Raw genomic sequence first — 19,643 nt, 5'->3', positions numbered from 1 at the left:
GTCGATCTTGTTTTCCGTGCTGAGCACCAATGCTACCGACGTGCCAGGAAGGCAGCTCCCACACCTGGACCCTACCTATCGACCCATCAACTCATGAACCGGGGACCAACAGCTTTACTTCCCATCCGAAGGAAGGCGTGATCAGAGATGTTATGCCTCAGAACATCCCGGCGGCGCCGACTGGAATTGAACCCAGGCCTGCTTGGGTGAGAGGTAATCACGCTTACCACTACACCATTTTTTTTTATCAATTTTCAATAGGTCACAAATAATCACCGATTGGCTGCAAAAAGCGCTTTCCCTAACACAGATTTCAAAATCGAATTCCATCCAGTCTCGCCGAACGGTGCTTATTCAATCACCGCTCTGGTGGTGTCTGATCGGTCGTCATCATCATCAGCAGCAGCAGTACTTTTGGCGCGTAACAAAAGGCTCCCCTCAGTAGCCAAGATCCACTGGTACGGAGACAAAAGTTGGCTCATACCTCCACCAAAAATCGAGAGTCAGATAAAGAGCAGGTTCAAGGCTGGAGCTAATTCTGCAGTGCTGAGGAGAACAGTAGCCGAACTGCTAGGTTCATGTCCATCTATACACGGACGGATCGCTTTCCCGAGCCGGGGTCGGAATTGGAGTAGCCGGAATTTCATCACGGTTAGCCTACCGCCAAAATGCTCGGTTTTCTCCGCCGAAGCTGCGGCCATCTTTGTTGCCGTTTGTGCTATCCGATTCGTACAGCGTGATACAAGCCCTTACATCTGAGACCCCGACTCACCCCTGGATACAGGGTATCGTGGAGGCCACAGCCCCGAACACGGTGTTCACCTGGATCCCTGGGCACTGCGGTATCCCAGGAAATAGCGAAGCCGACAGCCTGGCAGGGTCTGGACCAGCTGGCCCCCGTTACACCGACGAAGTGTCACTACATGACATAAGCCATGCATAGTCAGCAACATGTGGGAAGCCTGTTAAGCAAAGTGGTGCCAATCCCAATCCCTCTTCATTTGGAGAATCAAAGGAACGACGAGCAAGTGGACGGATATGTCGAAACTACGGGACCAGCGAGTTGTTTCTCGTCTTAGGACAGGCCATACAAGAATCTCACATAGTTTTGGTGGAACTCAGTTCCACAGAATGTGCTACGTTTGCGAACCACTGCATCGGTGGAACACATCCTATGCCGGTGTCCGCAATACCAACATCTACGGGAGCAGTACGCACTTCCCAACAGCATTAGGGACATACTGGGCGACGAACCTTCCACTTTAGGGACAGTTATTCATTGCCTCAAGGACGCTGGACTATACAACAACATTTAGGTCCTTTTAACTTTATTTTGGCTGGCGGAACATCTCTGCAAGACGGAGGATTACCCCTCATACGGTGGAGCTCTCTTTCAGAACCCTACATAACTTGGATGTAAACAAAGACTTCTCTCGATGATTTTTAGGAATTCAACCAACATTACCGTCTTGTAGGGGTAGTCTTACCTTACCTGATGGTGATCTTGATTTGTGTGGGCGAGCCTTGACTTTCAAGACATCATCGAAAGAAGTCATTGTTTACAAAAGCTGTTACGCCCTAATTCCAGCTCTATCTTGATATGGGAGCTGACATCCGATTGATAACTTTGACAAATTTCAAAAAAATACTCTTTTATAAATACATGTTCCATTTTCGGTTTTCACAAAGTGTACCTCCGTATAGAGATCACAGACGCAGTCCTACGTCAAAAATCTTGAATGTATTATTTATATATATAGCTGTCCGAAATCCATTTTGACGCAGGTTTCATCGTCGATGAGCAGGCAGCCTTGGTACCTGCTGGTAAAATTTTCGAGCTCGAGTTTTGGTGACGAAACTTTGCTTCAACGTTATGTTGCTTGCTGGCTTGATAAGAACGATATCCTGCTCGCAAACGAATTCTTCGAACGGTGCTGCGAGCAGCAGCGTATTTTTGTGCGATTTCATTATCTGATAGTCCAGGGTTTTCTCTGACGGTTCTCAACACCTTCTGGTTCAGCTTGCGGTCATATGTTCCACTACGACGCTTACCTTGAGGCACTCGATCAACGCTCTTTCGTTCCCTGAAACGTTTGAGCACATCATACACGGTTGATTTGGCGATGTTCAACGTTTTTGCGATTTTTATTGCGGACCACGTTGGATTACACTAGTTTACAGCATTTTTGAACTCGGTAAGGTGATGATCATTTCCAATGCAAAATACTACGCTGAATTCAATGCCGTGGTCAGAAAAAATTAAAGCAGAGCCATTTTTGAGGTATACAAAAATTTTGATTTTTCGAATTTTTGACAAAAGTACAATTACTAAAATGTCAATATCTTTGGAACTAGTGCACCAATTTTAAATTTTTTTTTATGAAAATGAAGGTAAATCAATTTGCTATCGTTCACTAGAATATTATGTCTTAATTAAAAATTTAATTTTAAAGTCATTTAAAAAATTACAGCATTTTTTTTTTATTTTTCCTCCGAATTTTCCATAACAAGATTTTTTTAATCAACATTTTTAATGGGATAAAAAGATTCAAAAAATCATTCCATGATTTATACTTAAGGTCCATTAAAAACTGGAGAAAATGAGCCTTTAATGGATGAAATCGGTTGGAAATTGTCGAAGTTATGAGATATACAAAATTTTGTATATCTCAAAAATGGCTCTACTTTAATTTTTTCTGACCACGGCATCGAATTCAGCGTAGGATTTTGCATTAGAAATGTTGGTCAACCACTAAAGTTCACACTTTTTATGTTGTTTTGTAAACTAGTGTTATCAACGTGGGTGTGCAGAATTTTTTCTCTTCTCTCGGCTTCCATCTGGAATAATTTTTGACTCACTGCACGAAACACCGTGAAGTTTATACCACAGGAAGTGGGCGCCTAGGTAAACAAACCGCTGTAAAATAATTCTTGCAGCGGTCAATTTCCGTGCCGTTGCAACACAATAAGTGATTCCGGATTCTAACTGGACAGAACTTTATGTACACAATGGTGGTGTAGTGGTAAGCGTGATTACCTCTCACCCCAGCAGGCCTGGGTTCAATCCCAGTCGGCACCGCCGTTGGTCCCCGGTTCATGAGTTGATGGGTTGGTATGTCAGGTCCAGGTGTGGGAGCTGCCTCACTGGCGTCGGTAGCAAATCGAGGAAAAAATAAAGATCATTGCCTAGAAAAAAAATAATCAATGAAAAATTTTAGCTTAATCAGACATGATTTAGGATAGCGCAAAACAATCGAAGTTGAAACTTTTTCATCTGAAAAATTTCATAAATCTATAAATTTTGTTTGATGCTGAACACGCAATTTTGAATCTACCCAGTGACTGGGTGGAAGGCACCCATTATTGTATCCCGTATGGAGTGGTCAAAATCTGGGTAAACTAGTTTTGTTCTGATGAGTAGAATCTACCCAGATTCTGGGAAAATAGTTCTAATCGAAATTTTTCCAAAGTAAAAAATGGCGCAGGTACAAAGGGAGATTTTTCGCTGCCAGTGAAAGTTTTAATGCTCAAAATATATAAATCTGATGCGAAAAAATTTACAGATATGGAACTGTTATTATGGCGAATGCTACCAGCAGCTAGAGTTAGTAAGTATATTGTTAGTTTCTGGACTTTGAACATACTCCTGATTTATAGGTTATCGAGATATTCTGCGACGCTTTTCTCGATGCCAAATGTTTGTTGTTGTTCCTTATTTATAGAACTCATTTAAAACAAATATCAATAAATGGTTAGCATTTATAACGGTATCGTTTTTGTTTTGGGTATTTCAATGTCGTATTCCGTAGTTATTTATTTTTTTCCTACAATACGATCTCAATAATCAATAACAGGCTAGAGGAGCTAGTCGGGTGAGGTTATGTTTGATAGAGCTATTGCAGCGGACATATCAACTAATTTCTATTAAAATGGGTAAAGTTTACCCTGTTATCAAATGTCAACAGCTGAGTAACCGTTACCCAGTTTCTGTCGCAGGTACGTTTACCCAGATTTGGGTAAATGCATGTTTACCCATTTTTGGGTAGGTTCAGTATTGTCCGATCTGGGTTATCTAATGTTATCTCGAAAAAAATGTTTAGTCGAAAATCGATTTTCTGACATTTTGGACAATTTTGGAAGCCGAACATTTTGTTTATGCCAGATGACTTAAAAATACATGAAACGTCGAGATCTAGTGTTGACTCGAGTTTTTTTTTCGAAGATTGGCTTTCTGGAACTTGGTGAATTTCGGTAAAAATATTATTTTTTTTCATGCTAAATAAATTAAAAACGCTCGGACGAGATCTTTTCTTTCCGTGGGGTATATTCATCACTGCGACCATTACATATTCCCCGTTTTTATATTGCTTTATCAGTGTGTCAGATCACTTTTTTGTGAAGCGACTGACATAAACTGACCAAAAGCATTAGGTATTACATTTCGAATGAAATCTACTACTTGACTGGAACCTGCATTCCAAATATCAAAGGGTTCTACCAGCCCCTTATCCAGAAAACTATTCCATTTATTGAAAATTGCTGTACAAGTGCATAGCAGGTGTTCACAGTATGAATTTTCTTTGCAGAATTGACTCATATCCTCTTGAAGTTTTACTTTTATTTTCATGTGATATTTACATGAAAATGTCTTGTTATAAAACCAGTATAGACACTGAGGTTTTTCTTTGATAATTCAAGAATTCTGCTAGTCATTGAAATGTTCGGAATTATGAACCATCAATGCCTACGCATTCCAAGTTCGTCTCGGTACGCGTGACTGTGTGAGTTACAAACAACGGAAGCTGTTGGGCTCACTCACCAACGTACTCACATACACAAGCAAAGCAGCAACTGCTTCAAAACTAGCACAGATGAGCGTCATGATTGTCACCACCGAAGACGACATTCACCAGTTGTTTTTTACTTCTTTCGTCAACTGGATGGATGGTCATGGAGAGTGCTTCGACAAGCACATTGATAGGAATGTACCAAGCGTTACTACCATCAGCTGTTTGACGATCGTAATTGTGATAGGTTACAACTCTGAATCATAATAAATATCATTAATATTCCGCTATTTTTTCTATAATTCGCCCACAAAGTAAAAAGTTGAAAATCGAGCGTTTAACTAAAATATATATAACTTCATACAGGTTCTTTCAATAAAGTCCAAAACTATAGCGAAAAATCAACAAATATCTTTTTAACCACCAGCCAAGATTTAAAAAAAATATATCTATTTACAATATTTAAAAAAAAATTCCATTACGCTCCACATGTTTGCACTAAAGATTTGTCTATTAGGGTGACCCATAGTAAAAATGTGTCTGTATACCTGGGGACTCAACCACCAACCTCATAACCAAGGATGCTGCAAACAAACTTTAGTATGGCGGCACATCTGAAAAATGTGATTTAGAAATACCCGATGCGATTTTTGGAAAAAGTAGATTTTTCATAGCCATACCTGACATTTTTTTTTCCTTGATTTGTTTTTCGTGCTGAGCATCAATGCTACCGAAGCCAGGGAGGCAGCTCCCACACCTGGACCCTGCCTATCGACCCATTAACTCATGAACCGGGGACCAACGGCTTTACTTCCCTTCCGAAGGAAGGCGTGATCAGAGATTTTATGCCTCAGAACATTTAGCTGAACAAATATACAGTAAGAAAAATTTATGTAAATTTAGGTGCTCTGAGACTAACATATACGACTGTCAATTTTGACATAAAATTGAGTCATAATAGACGCGAAATTCAGCTCAATCAAACGTAATTTTGAACCTTTCAGTCTCGGAGCACTTAATTTTACATGACATATTTGTTTACGTCTCATCCTTTATTTCAAAGATGGAGTCTGTCACGTGTAAGATTAGATATTTCTAAGTGTGTATTTCTAATGCATCTTAATTTAGTGCGACTCAATATGAGAAAATTTGTCACGGCCTGCTAGATGCTCAATTTTTTCATGATTTTTTTTTATAATTTTCAACAATCAAGATGTTTTAGGCTTTTTTGGAGGCGAACCAGCCCAAGGCTGAAAGCCTCCTTAATAAAGCTAAATAATAATAATAATGTTTTAGGCTAGGGGCCAGACAGCTTTAAATCATGAGTAATTTTTAAGCAAATTTTGAGTAGCTCTGAGTTACTCGCGCTGCTCAATGATGAATATCGTAATTTGTCGTAATTTTCTTTTATTCTAGCGTATCAGTTGCATTGCTGGAATTTTACATAACTTTAATTACTTTGGTCAGCCATGATTGAGAAACAACCCAACAAACAATTTGAGTTGATTAACAGCTAAAAAGGCCATTTTTTAGCTGAAGAAGCTTATTTTTGCCTGAATAAGCTCTTATTCAACATTCAATGTTTGTTGGGAAGTCGCTTCTACCATAGAATTATTCCAGACATCGCAGCTTGTCTTGTCAGGGGAAGTGGCACACCGACAACCCTGCCATTAGTTCCTGAAAATCCATGAGCTTTATGGATCAGTGTAACATATAATTGAAAATGCTTTCAAAGAAACTAATCAGTTGTAAATAAATAAAACATCATCATTTATTTCTTCATAACTGCATTTAAGGACAATTTCGAAATTTTGAACATATTTGGAAGATATATATGAGTCAGCTTAAATTGTCCAAATTCGTTTCAAAATATGAGGTTGTACTGGAACTGTGTCAATCGTTGGCCATTTGATAGGGATGTGCAGGTGGTTCAAAATGCTGCAGGTCCGTAAAAATATGTACATAGACTCACCAGAGTTGACCAGGTTTCTATCCTTTATTTTTTGCATACTTGTGGTTCTACTAACGCAAACAAAACAGGAATAGTTCTTGATGATCTGGGAATAATAATACGGGTTTTAATCAGGGTAAATCTTAACAACGGTATTAGCGCAGAATATTAGTTAAAACACAATTCTTGCCGTTACTACCGAATGTACAAATAATAGGATGACTAACTATACAATTACTCCCGGATCATTCCTGTAAATCCATATTAGTTGTTGGAATTCGTATGATCGATGTTGGAATATAGACATACGTTTTCAGTTCGTAGCAGTATCTATATATACTTTAAAAAGAAAGCTTTTTGGAGAGAAAAATAAATTACTTGCAATTGAACAACCATAAACTGCAGCTGAAAGTCTCTTTGATAAAGAAATCTAAATCTAAATTTTAAACAAAACTGTTCATGATAGCTGACGTTATTTTGTTTGTAAATACGACAGATTGAAAAATTAAGGCTACTTCGTTATTTTTGAGTAGCTACGAGTAACTCACAGTTACTCAATGTTAATATATTAACTCAGAGTACAGCTGACTTGTCCCTAGGTTTTAGGTGAATAATGACAGTCAACCATCAAAAGTTAGTATCAAACTAAGGCCTACACACTTAGAAATACCTAATATTACACGTGATGGAATCCATCTTTTACATAAAGGATGAGATGTAAACAAACATGTCATGTAAATTTAAGTGCTCCAATTTTATGTCAAAATTGACGCTCGTATATTTTAGTCTCAGAGCACCTAAATTTACATTATTTTTTTCTAAATGTGTATAATTGATACAGCTAAAATATGAGAAACTTTATGACAATAAATTTTGCTGAAGAAAATATTCATCTATTGTTGATCGTTATTTAGTTAATCATGGTTTTCTGAAGAAAGGATAGTTATATTTTTGAATACATCCTTTTGTGATGTAATGTGGATATAACCCACCATCAGTGCAAGGATTACCTATGACTGCAGATACTTCACTGGTTGTAAAGTTCTGCCTGATGGTTTGTTGCAGCAGGGTGAATCAACTTCATTGGAGACCTTTGGAAGACAAACGACAAGATGTACGTCTATCAACACGTGACAAGGGACTGGCAAATCCATGAACCCTTGTGCAGTCTACAAATCCTTTGAAACCCTTAGGCTGCAGGAAAAAAACACAACGACCGACGCAAAATCGACACTGATCACTTCTTGGATGAATGGATATAAGTTTTGGCACATACTTTAATTTTGAAACTATAGGTAAATGTTCGATTTCCGGAAGGAAGAAACGCAGCTGAAAAAAACAACACGTCAGATTTTCCGCGCAGCTTACTTGATGTATTTTTGAATATATTCTTTTATATATAAACCAAGCACTTTGAGAGCAAAATAAAAAAAAAAGTTGTTTGTTTCAGAATATCACAATCAGCATTTTTTCAAAGTTGTTATGACATAGGTTTAGAAATGAGGCATAAGTCTACGTTGCATTGTATCCAATTATAATCACAATTCACAGCAGGCTACAAATACCATTCCATCCGTGGGTAAAAGCTCACACAAGGAAGTGTATTGATTCGAGCAGAAGACTTCAACGACCCAGTAATCAGGAAGCGACGAACCTAGTGCTTAACTAAAGCGCATCTTCAACACGCCGCCGCTGTCGCCGTTGCTGTTATTCATTCAACTGAAAATTCAAGCTTGCTTGGCCATCAGCAAGCAAACACAGAGAATACAGATCAAAGGGCTTTGATTTTTCTTCCTTTTCAGGCATTTTCAAATGTCATGACAGCCGGCTCTTGAACGGAGCAAGCAGGCAATTCACTTGCTGTGTTCCCAAGAGCGGCACTACACCACCGGCGGCATTCGAAATGTGCTTTCGCACTTCCACCTCTTCACCACCCCATATCTTGGCTCTCAGCGTGGCAACAATGTTTCAGAAAATCTCATCGATGATCATCGATAGCATCACCGCACGTAGCAGGGCTCCACTTTGTTCAAATATTCAATTGAATATTTCCAACAAAACATCTCGAGGGCATTGCACAACCATCATAATCGATGTTCAGATTAGCTATCTCAAGCAGCCTCAAGACATTACAAGGCAAGCCAAACAGAGTGCAACCGTTGTTATATTAAGCTCTTCTGAAGAAGCTACCTTCCAGCCCAGGTGTACACCTCAACGCATAGAATATGCTGATTAGTTGCTTATGCTATGACAAACGATGGCCACCGTTGCATAAATATCCACTAAGGTTACTGGACAGCCGGCAGTCCCAATTAGGACAAAATGCACACTTTCATAACCTGCAGTGTCGACTATAGTCAGCTATGCAGAGCCTTCGAGTTCGATTAGTACTGATGCTGCAAGACAGATGAAACAATGATCATTAGTCACCGTTATTTTTTCGCCGATTTTGCCATCACCCCACGAAAACATCAAATTTTTCCACATAGCGTCTACGAAACTGATGCTAAATCACGTACCCCTGTACTGCATGCGGCTACATTTACAACCTTCAGGCTACCAATCGATGAGAAGGGTTCAATAACGGAGTAGGTAGGATAATTGAAATTAAATTTTCTCAATTTTCCAATCATCCCATGAACGAATGCAATTGCTACCGTCGCTAATGTTGGCTGTGGCAGAGCTGTGGGGCCTCCAATGAGGTTCAACTTCCCAAGCTACCGTGTACCTTAGTGATGTAAATTGTCACGTCTGTTTGTCTCGCGCGTACAAAGCGAGCATGATGATATGCACCTCCTCAGATTTATTCGCTCGTTCGTTCATGTGGCGCTGTGACTGCGGAGATGGTGCGCGTTCTCTGATGGTGATGGTACTTGTAGTAACATGTATCAGCATAATTCTGCCGTATACACATAACCGGGTAATGAGGCACGATGTGAGATGTGAGCCGTACGTATTTAGATGTGTGTATTTCATAACGGTAATTTCTGATTGGTTGCACTTCAGCTATTGCTGCAGTCGGGACTTGATGGGCTTGTCAGTTTTCGGTATTATAAATTGAGAGGTTGTTCGGATGACAGGAAGGTGGACGGTTAACGTATGTTGGTTGTGTAATGTGTATGATACCCGTGACACTATTGCAACGGTATGACTCCAGATCACGAGTTCCTTTAATGTGATGCGGTCTGGAAACCTTAGTTCATTTTCAGGAGTATATATAAATATCAGCTACCGGAAAGCAGCGAAAAGTGTCCAAGATTAACTCTTGAAGTGGCAGTGAAAGTCAGCCATCCAAACGATGATTTGTGGACGCTGAATTGTATCACTAATATAAAGCTACAGTAGAGCAGTTCCACGCCAAATGGCGAATTGATTAGACCTGACCTACTCTGATCTGCAAGAGACATTGCATAATTCTTTGTTATGGGAAATCATTCACATTTCCAGAACAACATGTGAAAAGGGCATACAAGCTTTTTGTAAACAAACCTTCTTATACCCTTTTCTTGCCACCCATATTACACCAACGCAAACCTTTAACATCACCGGGTAGGGGACACTTTCCCCTTCCCGATGATACTGCTGGTTTGCGTGGGCGACCCTCGGTTGGTGAAAAAAGGGCCTACAAAGGTTTGTTTACAAAAAGCTTGTATGCCCTTTTCACATGTTGTTCTGGATTTGTGCTAAAATTCGGCCTGTTTGAATCATCAATTAATCGTAGCACGGAAACTTCATTTCAAATTGAAATGACGTCTGACACAAATTCATGTGAAAAAATAATTTCTTTCTAGGAAAAAACAGCATGGAACAATTTTTGTTAGTAATTTTGAGTAGAAAAAAATGAAAACTTAAATATACGACAAAAAGTGTTAATGTTCAATATTTTTGCATTTTTTTTAAAGAAACCTTATTAAAAATACAAACTTTTGAAAACCTTGGACACTTAAAAAATTACAATCATTGTAGAGCAACTACATTAGGTAAAAATTTTGAACATACTTTTTGTGAGCAATATTTTATGTGAAAAAAAAACACACACACACACAGACAGACACGGGCAGAAATCTCTTAGGATCACGGTGGAAGTTCCACAAGGCTCCATTCTAGGTCCCACGACGGCAAGCTGATGCTCAAGCTGCCCGAAGGAGTCGAGATCGTTGGCTTTGCGGCTGATGTCGTCTTGAGGGTAACAGGTGAGACCCAGGAAGAAGTGGAAATGTGGGCGGCCGAGGCGATAGATACGATTGGTAACTGGATGCAAGGAGCGAAGCTGCAGATAGCCCATCACAAAACAGAAGTGATGTTGGTCAGTAACTGTTTAGCAGTGCAGCGGGCAGAAATCACCGTCTCCACTATTGTTACGAGGCGCGTGCCAAAGTATCTGGGAGAAATGATCGACGACCGGCAGAACTTCAACAGTCACGTCGAATATGCGTGTGATAATGCGGCGAAGGCCATCAACGCGATAGCCAGAATCATGCCGAACAATTCTGGTCCAATCAGCAGCAAGAGGCGTCTTCTGACATCGATACTAAGGTGCGGAGGTCCAGCCTGGATTGAAACGCTGAAAACGAAGCAGAACCAAAGGAAATTGAGCAGTACGTCATGCGAGCGAGCTTTGCGAACAGTTCTTAAGGAATTCACTGAAAAATAGCATGGGAAATTGTTTTACTGCACTCAAGGCAAAACGATCGAAGAAGGACCCTGTTGCATTATTATCGTTAGCAAATTCCAAGATGAAGAAATACGGTGGAGGTTGAATCCTTGATGCGTCATACTTGAGAAAAGACTAAGATGATAACAGTTGGTGTTTTTCGGATCGCAAAGTTTATAATTTGTGCGGAAGTTTTACGCTTTTTGAGGAGAAATTGCTGAGCTCTCCCAAGAAGCCCGAGATGCCTCCGGCCAATAACAACAGCAATAACGATGATTTACCCCCACCCAAGACGGACTTTAGTACTCTGCAGCCATACGAATCCATAGACAGCAATGTCTATCATCAGTATGCTCAACCAAACCATCAAGAAATGACCACCAAGCTGCCGACGTATGATAAGATCCAGATGGAGAAGATGATCAATCACGAGATGCCGATTTCTCCGAGCGCCAACGACCATTACTACCATCACTGCCCAGTATTACCGGACATTCGATATGACCAATTGGTCACACTCCGGGAGGACACAACGGTCCAGCAGTAACATTCATCGCCTTCGATACCGATGGATGGAGAGAACATCAACGCGGAAAACAGCCTCCTTCGGTCGGACATTGTATATGAGACAGCATTTTTGGTATCGTTCCTGTTCAACTGGATCGGTTTTCTGATTCTGACCTGCTTCTGTCACATGATCGCTACTCGGTACGGCACTCTATCCGGCTTTGGTCTCTCGTTGGCCAAATAGACTCTCATCGTGAAGCACTCAACCGATTTCGCTTCACATGAAAATTCTTGGCTATGATGGCTCATCATGGCCTTTGGGTTCTTGATCAGCGTTCATCCATCCACACAGCAAAAAATAAATTTTAATGTTACATCCAAAAGGATGCACTTCAATCATGTCAAAAATCTCATGTAATTTTTATGGCCAAAAAAATAAACAAATGCAGTAAAAGCAGCGTCATATCAGTTCATGCACTGTATTAATGATAATTTTGTCCTTTCTGGCAAGTAATATTACACCATATTTTCGATACGATTGAAGTGCATCCACTTTGATGTGAAATCAAAAAAAAAAAAATTCCTGTGCAGGAACGGCTACTCTTTCTCTACTGAGTTTCGAGCATAGCTTAAGACAAGCAGACCATTTGGAAGATTCATCTATAGACAACTTATGCCCTAAAACGAGGCTCCTAGCCGCTGAATTAATGTTTTAGGGCCATCTGTTACAAGCTTACATTCATACACGAGAACAGCTAACGTTTTAAAAGGATGAATTTTGTGATACAACAATCACCTCAGTTTTTTGATTACGTCACGTTCCCACACACGTGAATCTCTTTGAAGATTCGCTTTGGAGCAATAGATACCCACAGATAAAAATTCAGCATACACATACAACATGAACATTCCCTTGATTAATACTACCAATCCACTTTATCACTTCTCGGAAAGGAAGCTAAGCCGTTGGTCCCGGCCCATGTGTGTTTGAATGGGTGCGATATCCTACGCAGCTGTAGAAGCTGCCTTTCTGCACATATGTTAAATAACGATGTTAAATAAAAGGAAAAACTTGATCAGTTCTTGTTTTCAGGTTTTGAATGCAGAACAATGCTACGCTAGGTTGTAGTTGAATAAATTGTTGTTTTATTAGACGTTATCGAAACACATAGGATGCCATTCAATGACTAATTAGTTTTTTCCGTCCATCTTGTTTTCCGTGCTGAGCACAAATGCTACCGACGCCAGGGAGGCAGCTCCCACACCTGGAACCTACCTATCGACTCATCAACTTATGAACTAGGGACCAACGGTTTTACTTCCGAAGAAAGGTGTGATCAGAGTATAGCCGCTATATTCATAGTCTGGCGGATAGAATCTCGGGAACCAATTGAGCTGTCAAATAACGGAACCAATCGAACAAATCACGACCAACAACAGAAAAGACCACATCAGCTATTGTGATCAAAACTTCGGAAACCCTTTTCTCGTGACTCAAGGCTCGCCTACGCAAACTAACACCATCTTTGGGTTGAGGAAAGTTTCCCCTATCCGATGATGCCGATAATTTGGTTTGGTTGGCGACGAAAGAATAATCAACGTTTTGTTTATAAAAGTTGATAGTGCCTTTTCAATTGTTGGTCTAAAATATATTGAATTGGTTCCGCTTTATGATAGATCGAAATTCTATCCGCCAGACTATGAATATAGCGACTATAGATCAGAGATGTTATGCCTCAGAACATCCCAGCGACGCCGACTGGGATTGAACCCAGACCTGCTGGGGTGAGAGGTAATCACGCTTACCACTACACCACCGGCGCCGCTGACTTAGTAGTTATTCATCCCGGAAAAGAGCTATCAAATCTTCGTGTGCATCTTGGTAGACAATTTTCACACAGCATCGTTATTGGGTTGTTCTGCGTTTCAATTTGTAATTTTATTTGTGTTGAATTTTTGCTAGAATAAAGGGTGTCCACAGTTATATTGCATCACTTAGAAGTACTCGCCAAAAATAAGTCTCTCAACCAATTGTCATGACATTTTTAGGGAATGTAATACTTTACATAAGCTTAGTTTACGTATCTTTTTTTCACTCTATTTCTTCACCAAATGCCCGAATTTTCTTCTTAATTCCACCCATAAGGTTTTGTACAACGGTTGAATCGGCATTTTTCTGCTTTCAACCATGATTACAACATTTTCTGCTCCGTAGTGACAACTTTAGGATGCTTACGGAGCTCATGCTTCATCATAGCCCAGCGGGGTATTGAGATCCTTCGGCACGAAATTGACCTTATTCGTCTTGTACCACTCCAGAACGTCCTTGGTGTAATGACAATAGGCTGGATCCGGCCTAAAAATTGTAGGAACGTTGTGTGATTTGTAACCGACTGTTACAAATTGTTATGTGTTATTGTATTTTTTTTAATTCGTGCTTTTATTTTGTGAACATTAACGTCTCTAGAGTTAATTGGTGCTGGATTAAAATTGAGGTTAGTTGTAGGGTTAGTAAATGTAACTATTGTCTATTTAAAAAAATTATAGGTTAATAGAATTTGAATTTCGTACAAAACAAGTGGGGTTAATCGCATGCAAGCCAGTTTGTACAACAACTAAATGATAGAAGAGTAGACCAGAAACTTTTGGTCAGGTGCAGTTTGTTCGCGACATTCCGAACGGAATAGTTGGGTTTGCGTTTGAAGGCAGCAACTGCTCGCTTGTGATCTTCAACGCAGTACGGAACACTTTTTCTTGCACTCACTTGCTTCCGATCGACAGTTAAACCATATAGGTAACTCTAAGACCATAAGGTCTCGAAGAAACGTGCTCAACCCTTTGGCTCAGCACTGGTACTCTCTTCGGTCCCAAGCTAATCTATGCACCCCCCGTAACATAGGAAAATCCATGAACCCCTCATTTTATTTGTCAAACTTTCATAGCAAATGAAAACAAACATAGTGTAGTACTAGAATTTCGTCTAGAATGGGGTACGTTAATCGAGGTACTTGGGACCGATAGGCTAGTCAAGTGTGGTCCAATTTTAAATCTTTAGCTTCCATCGGTTAAATATACGTTCTCCGAAACGTGTTGTGACACGAGAAACAGTAGCTTGTTAGATTTCCAACATCTTTCCCATGACTCGGTGCTAAAGATGTGGATTTTTGAGGTGAGTGTGCAAAATTTTTTCACGCACAGGCTTCGACTCAATTTTCAAAACAACTAGAAATTTCACAATGAAACTCACGCAGTATAAACAATACAGACTGAGGCCATCTCACCAAATATTTCATTAAAATTAACCCAAAGGAAAAAATGTTAAAGCTTTTTGAAAGTGATGCAAATTCAGAGATAACAAAAAAATCAACCATACATGGTGAAGAAATACCTAGAGCATATTTTTGTAATTATACATAGGCTTTAGTGTAGGTAGTAAGACAGATGAAAACATGCAAAATATCTGTTACTATTATCGTAGCTCAATTGTAATACACGCAAACTTTATCTGAATAAAGTGAAAATGATGAATACTAAAGGGTGTACCGTTTAAAATCCGCACTCACAAAATTCATTCTCAAAATTCGAATTTTTATCCGATTATCACCAAACTTTCATAAAGTTAAAATAAACAATTAAAGTTAGTTTTGGCATCATTCAATTAGTTTATTTCACCTTTATATCCGAATGCGCGAACCTTGGATAACATCTCTCATCACGCCTTCCTTCGGATGGGAAGTAAAGCTGTTGGTCCCCGGTTCATGAGTTGATGGGTCGATAGGTAGGGTCCAGGTGTGGGAGCTGCCTTCCTGGCACGTCGGTAGCATTGGTGCTCAGCACGGAAAGCAAAATCGACGGAAAAAACAAACCAAAGAAAAAAAAAAGTGTTTTCGAACGAAAGTGTACCAAAAGTGCTTCTGAACGTGTTCCGTAGTTGAGTGTGGTGAAATTCGTGCATTCCCGGTTGATTTTGGAAATCCGTATCACAAAATTGCCCACCGATTCCTTTTTTTTTGCCGTTCGACGACGACGGGTGTGCTTTCGCGAGAGTAACGTTTATTTGATCCGTTTCTTTGCACGTGTGTGTGTTTTTTTTGTAACTAGCGTAAGTGTGCCTGCGATTTGCATTGAGTGTCGGAAATTGTAAGTAATCTGAAGGATGCCTCGCTGAATACGCCCAAGACTGGACGGGCAGTAGCTGGTGGCCGTGAACGGTTCCTGGGGCACTAGATGCGACCCTCCTCCCAGATGACCATGGCAATACAGGAAGTATTGGTATTGGAAGGTAATTGCTATTAGATATTTTGCAAACAGTGACAGATAGCGGACATGAAGAACCAGTGGAGGTGCCGGGCAAAGGTGTTTATCCTAGACAAATGGTAAGTTACAAATTCGCTGTTGTCGTTGTCGTAGGCGCCGTCGTAGTCGCTGTCGTAATCGCCGTCGTAGTCGTAGGCAGTAACCTTAGTATATTTAAAATTAACCACCAACCGCTGAAAATATGAATTATCGCGTATTTCTGTTGTTCATTACATGCCAAGTAAAATTCGAGAACGTAATTTCATTTGAATAGCTTGTTCAACTAGGTCTTAAACAATCGTCACGTCGGTCATAGCTTGTTATGATTACCTGAACCATGCGTAAAGAGGAAATCGAAACATTTAACGTCACGTGAAAATGGATCTTAATGAAGGCCTCTTTCATAGCTTTTAGTTTAAGGATTTCAAAGATCGTCGGTTACAGTGGCTTGCTTACTGAGCAGAAAAACGCGGTCCCAGATCCTTTCATATTAAAAATGTATGGTTAGTTCGCTTGTTTATCGTGTATTTAGTAAAACTTTTCGTTGTCGTCATGCCGGGTCTGAATAGTCATAAAAACTTGAGTAACGCTATAATGTGATATGAGGGGCTCGGTGGCCTTAGAGCAACCGGTTTTACTTACTGAGCAGAACATCATGAGTCTAATCTCAAGCCCATCAACATTAAAGATTCGTCAATCGTTTTATTTGTTAACATTTCTACATGGTTATAACAGCAACTCGATGATAAAAAAGCAGCTTGTCTGCCTAGTGGCAAACGTTTTTGCTTACTGAGCAGAAGACCGTGGGTTCAATCCCAAGCTCCTTCGCGTTATATGATTGTTAGGACATCAATTCAGCTTATCGTTTACCAAAACGAACCCTGCTGAAAATCCAACCCTATTACCAATATCCCAGTGATTCCTCGTGGAAGTGCAGTGGTGTTCTCGGCTTCCATTAAAGCGAGTGTCACGTCAACACATTCCTACCCCTTCCTTTCTTGAGCTGTGTTCGGGCGCGGCCGGCGCTGGTATTGCCTAGTTTGAGATCACCAGTTTTTACCCATTGAGGATGATTGCTAGTCCCAAGGATCGTCTATTGGTTCTCTGTGTAATTACAGCTGGTCTGGCAATAACAGAGTAGCAACCGTGGGTGGTCGTTCATGCTCATGCTCATGCTCCGAATGCGCGAACCTTGGTCTTAACGCCAGCCATAAGGTTCTGCACGACTTCTTTTTTTTTTCCTTTGGTTTGTTTTTTCCGTCGATCTTGTTTTCTGTGCTGAGCACCAATGCTACCGACGTGCCAGGAAGGCAGCTCCCACACCTGGACCCTACCTAGCGACCCATCAACTCATGAACCGGGGACCAACGGCTTTACTTCCCATCCGAAGGAAGGCGTGATCAGAGATGTTATGCCTCAGAACATCCCGGCGGCGCCGACTGGGATTGAACCCAGGCCTGCTGGGCCTGAGAGGTAATCACGTTTACCACTACACCACCGGCGCCGTGTAGAATCGATAGTTTTTATTTTGCATATTAACTCTTGCTTTCTTCATTTCTTCTACATTCTTCGCCACTTTAGGACGTTTTAGAAGATGCTCCTTCATAATGGCCCAGTATTTTTCTATTGGGCGCAGTTCCGGAGTGTTTGGGGGGTTCAGATCTTTCGGCACGAAATCGACATCATTCGCCTTATACCACTCTAACACGTGCTTCGTGTAGTGGCATGATGCCAAATCCGGCCAGAAGATCGTCGGACCGTCGTGAGCCTTCAGGAGAGGGAGAGGCCGCTTTTGGATACACTCTTCCAAATACTATACTGTCTATGGTGCATTAGAGTGATGCAAAATTTGAAATTTTCGCTCCACAATACTTAAACTATTCCAAATCGGATCCTGACTAACCTCTCAAAATTTGAACCAATTTGGTGAGAAACTGAGATGGCACAAACCATTTGAAGTTTGTATGGGAATTACAATGGTAAAACCAAGATTTTTGTTCATGTCTATCTAATAATTCACCATATCGGTCCGCTTCAAAAGTTTTCAATTGTACTTGTAGGAAATTTTCCCAGCTATAACTTTGCTAAATATCACTTTTTAATTAAATGCAAGGATCGAAAGTTATCAATGGTTCAATGCGCTGATGTCTTATGATCATGCTCAAACAACTGCTCAGCAGGCAACATTGGTGTTTCTGGGGCGTTGAATAGAACACACAAATCATGGCTACTATGTCACACTGCAAAATACAGTGTTGCCTACAGTGCAGCTGCTGGATCATGTCATAAGTTTACCAATCTCTTAAATAATTAATAACTTTGTCCTGTCTCGTTTTACATAGAAATAATCTTCAGCAAAGTTGTAGCTGAGAAAATTTTCTATAAGAATGGCTATCGAACTGTTTCGCAGCTCAATATGGAAAAAGACTAGAAGGCAATGAACAAAAAGTTGAGATTTCCCATAGTAATTTACATGTAAACTTCAAATGGCTTGTGCGAAGTCTGTTTCTAACCAAATGAGTTGTAACTTTGGAGGCTCATCAGGACCCGATTTGAAACCATTTAAGCACTGTGGAGCGAAAAAGTCAAATGTTGCATCAGTCTAATGGTGCATGCGGTAACGAAGGGTGTACTCCGCTTTCCGCAAGTACAAATCGCTTGCCAAATTAAGATCTTCTTGGCAAACTACGACATCTTCTGTGTCCGAAGGTTCTCGGGAACATCACACTTATCCTTGGCAGTAACATACAGGTTTCCTGGAATCTGGTTGAAATCCGCCTTCACATATGTCTCGTCATCCATTACGCAGCAGTGTGGTTTCGTTAACTTCTGGTTGTACAACTTTGCGACCGTATTCCGTTCCTCGTCACGGTTTGGGGACTTCTGAACCTTAAACGTACGTAGTCCAGCTCAAGGTTTGGTATTCTGCACGAAAGTCTTGCTCACATGCAACTTTTTAGCCACATCTCGAACTGAGACGTTCGGTTTCCGATTAAAGGCCCCAACCACGCGTTTGTGATCGTTCTCGTTGACCTGACGGCTTTTTTTTCGGATCTTCGCTTCCGGTCAACAGTCAGACGTTCTTCGTACCGGTGATACCAGACACCGTGGAATTCGCGATTCCCAACTTTTTTTTCCGATGGCACGATGCGACAGATCCTTATTCTCAAAGTACTCGTGCAAAACTTGTTCACGCACGTACTGTTCTTTCGTCGCTATTTTGAAAACTTTTGCGCACCTGATAAAATCAACTCACAGAGTGTAAACAATACACATTAAACTATGTCAATTAATTTTATCCAACGGATCAAAAGTTAGAGCAATTTGAGTGTGTGCGGATTTTAAACGGTACACCCTTTAAGGTAATTTTCAGACTGAATATAAGACTATGCTGAACCGACTTTCAATGCAAATCTCACTGCAATTCTAGGATTATTGTTTTCTTGGA

General features: G+C 40.4%; 1 pseudogene; it reads left to right on the top strand.

The window, feature by feature from the left end:
- The first annotated feature begins 11,551 nt into the window (after positions 1-11,551).
- On the top strand, positions 11,552-12,233 carry LOC135707966 (NEDD4 family-interacting protein 1-like; annotated as a pseudogene).
- The last annotated feature ends 7,410 nt before the right edge of the window (positions 12,234-19,643 follow it).

Source organism: Ochlerotatus camptorhynchus, unplaced genomic scaffold, assembly GCF_037179485.1.
Source record: "Ochlerotatus camptorhynchus isolate MF236.1 unplaced genomic scaffold, CSIRO-AGI_Acam_v1.1 ptg000324l, whole genome shotgun sequence".
Lineage (NCBI taxonomy): Eukaryota > Metazoa > Arthropoda > Insecta > Diptera > Culicidae > Ochlerotatus > Ochlerotatus camptorhynchus.
This window is presented reverse-complemented; position numbering and strand designations above follow the sequence as displayed.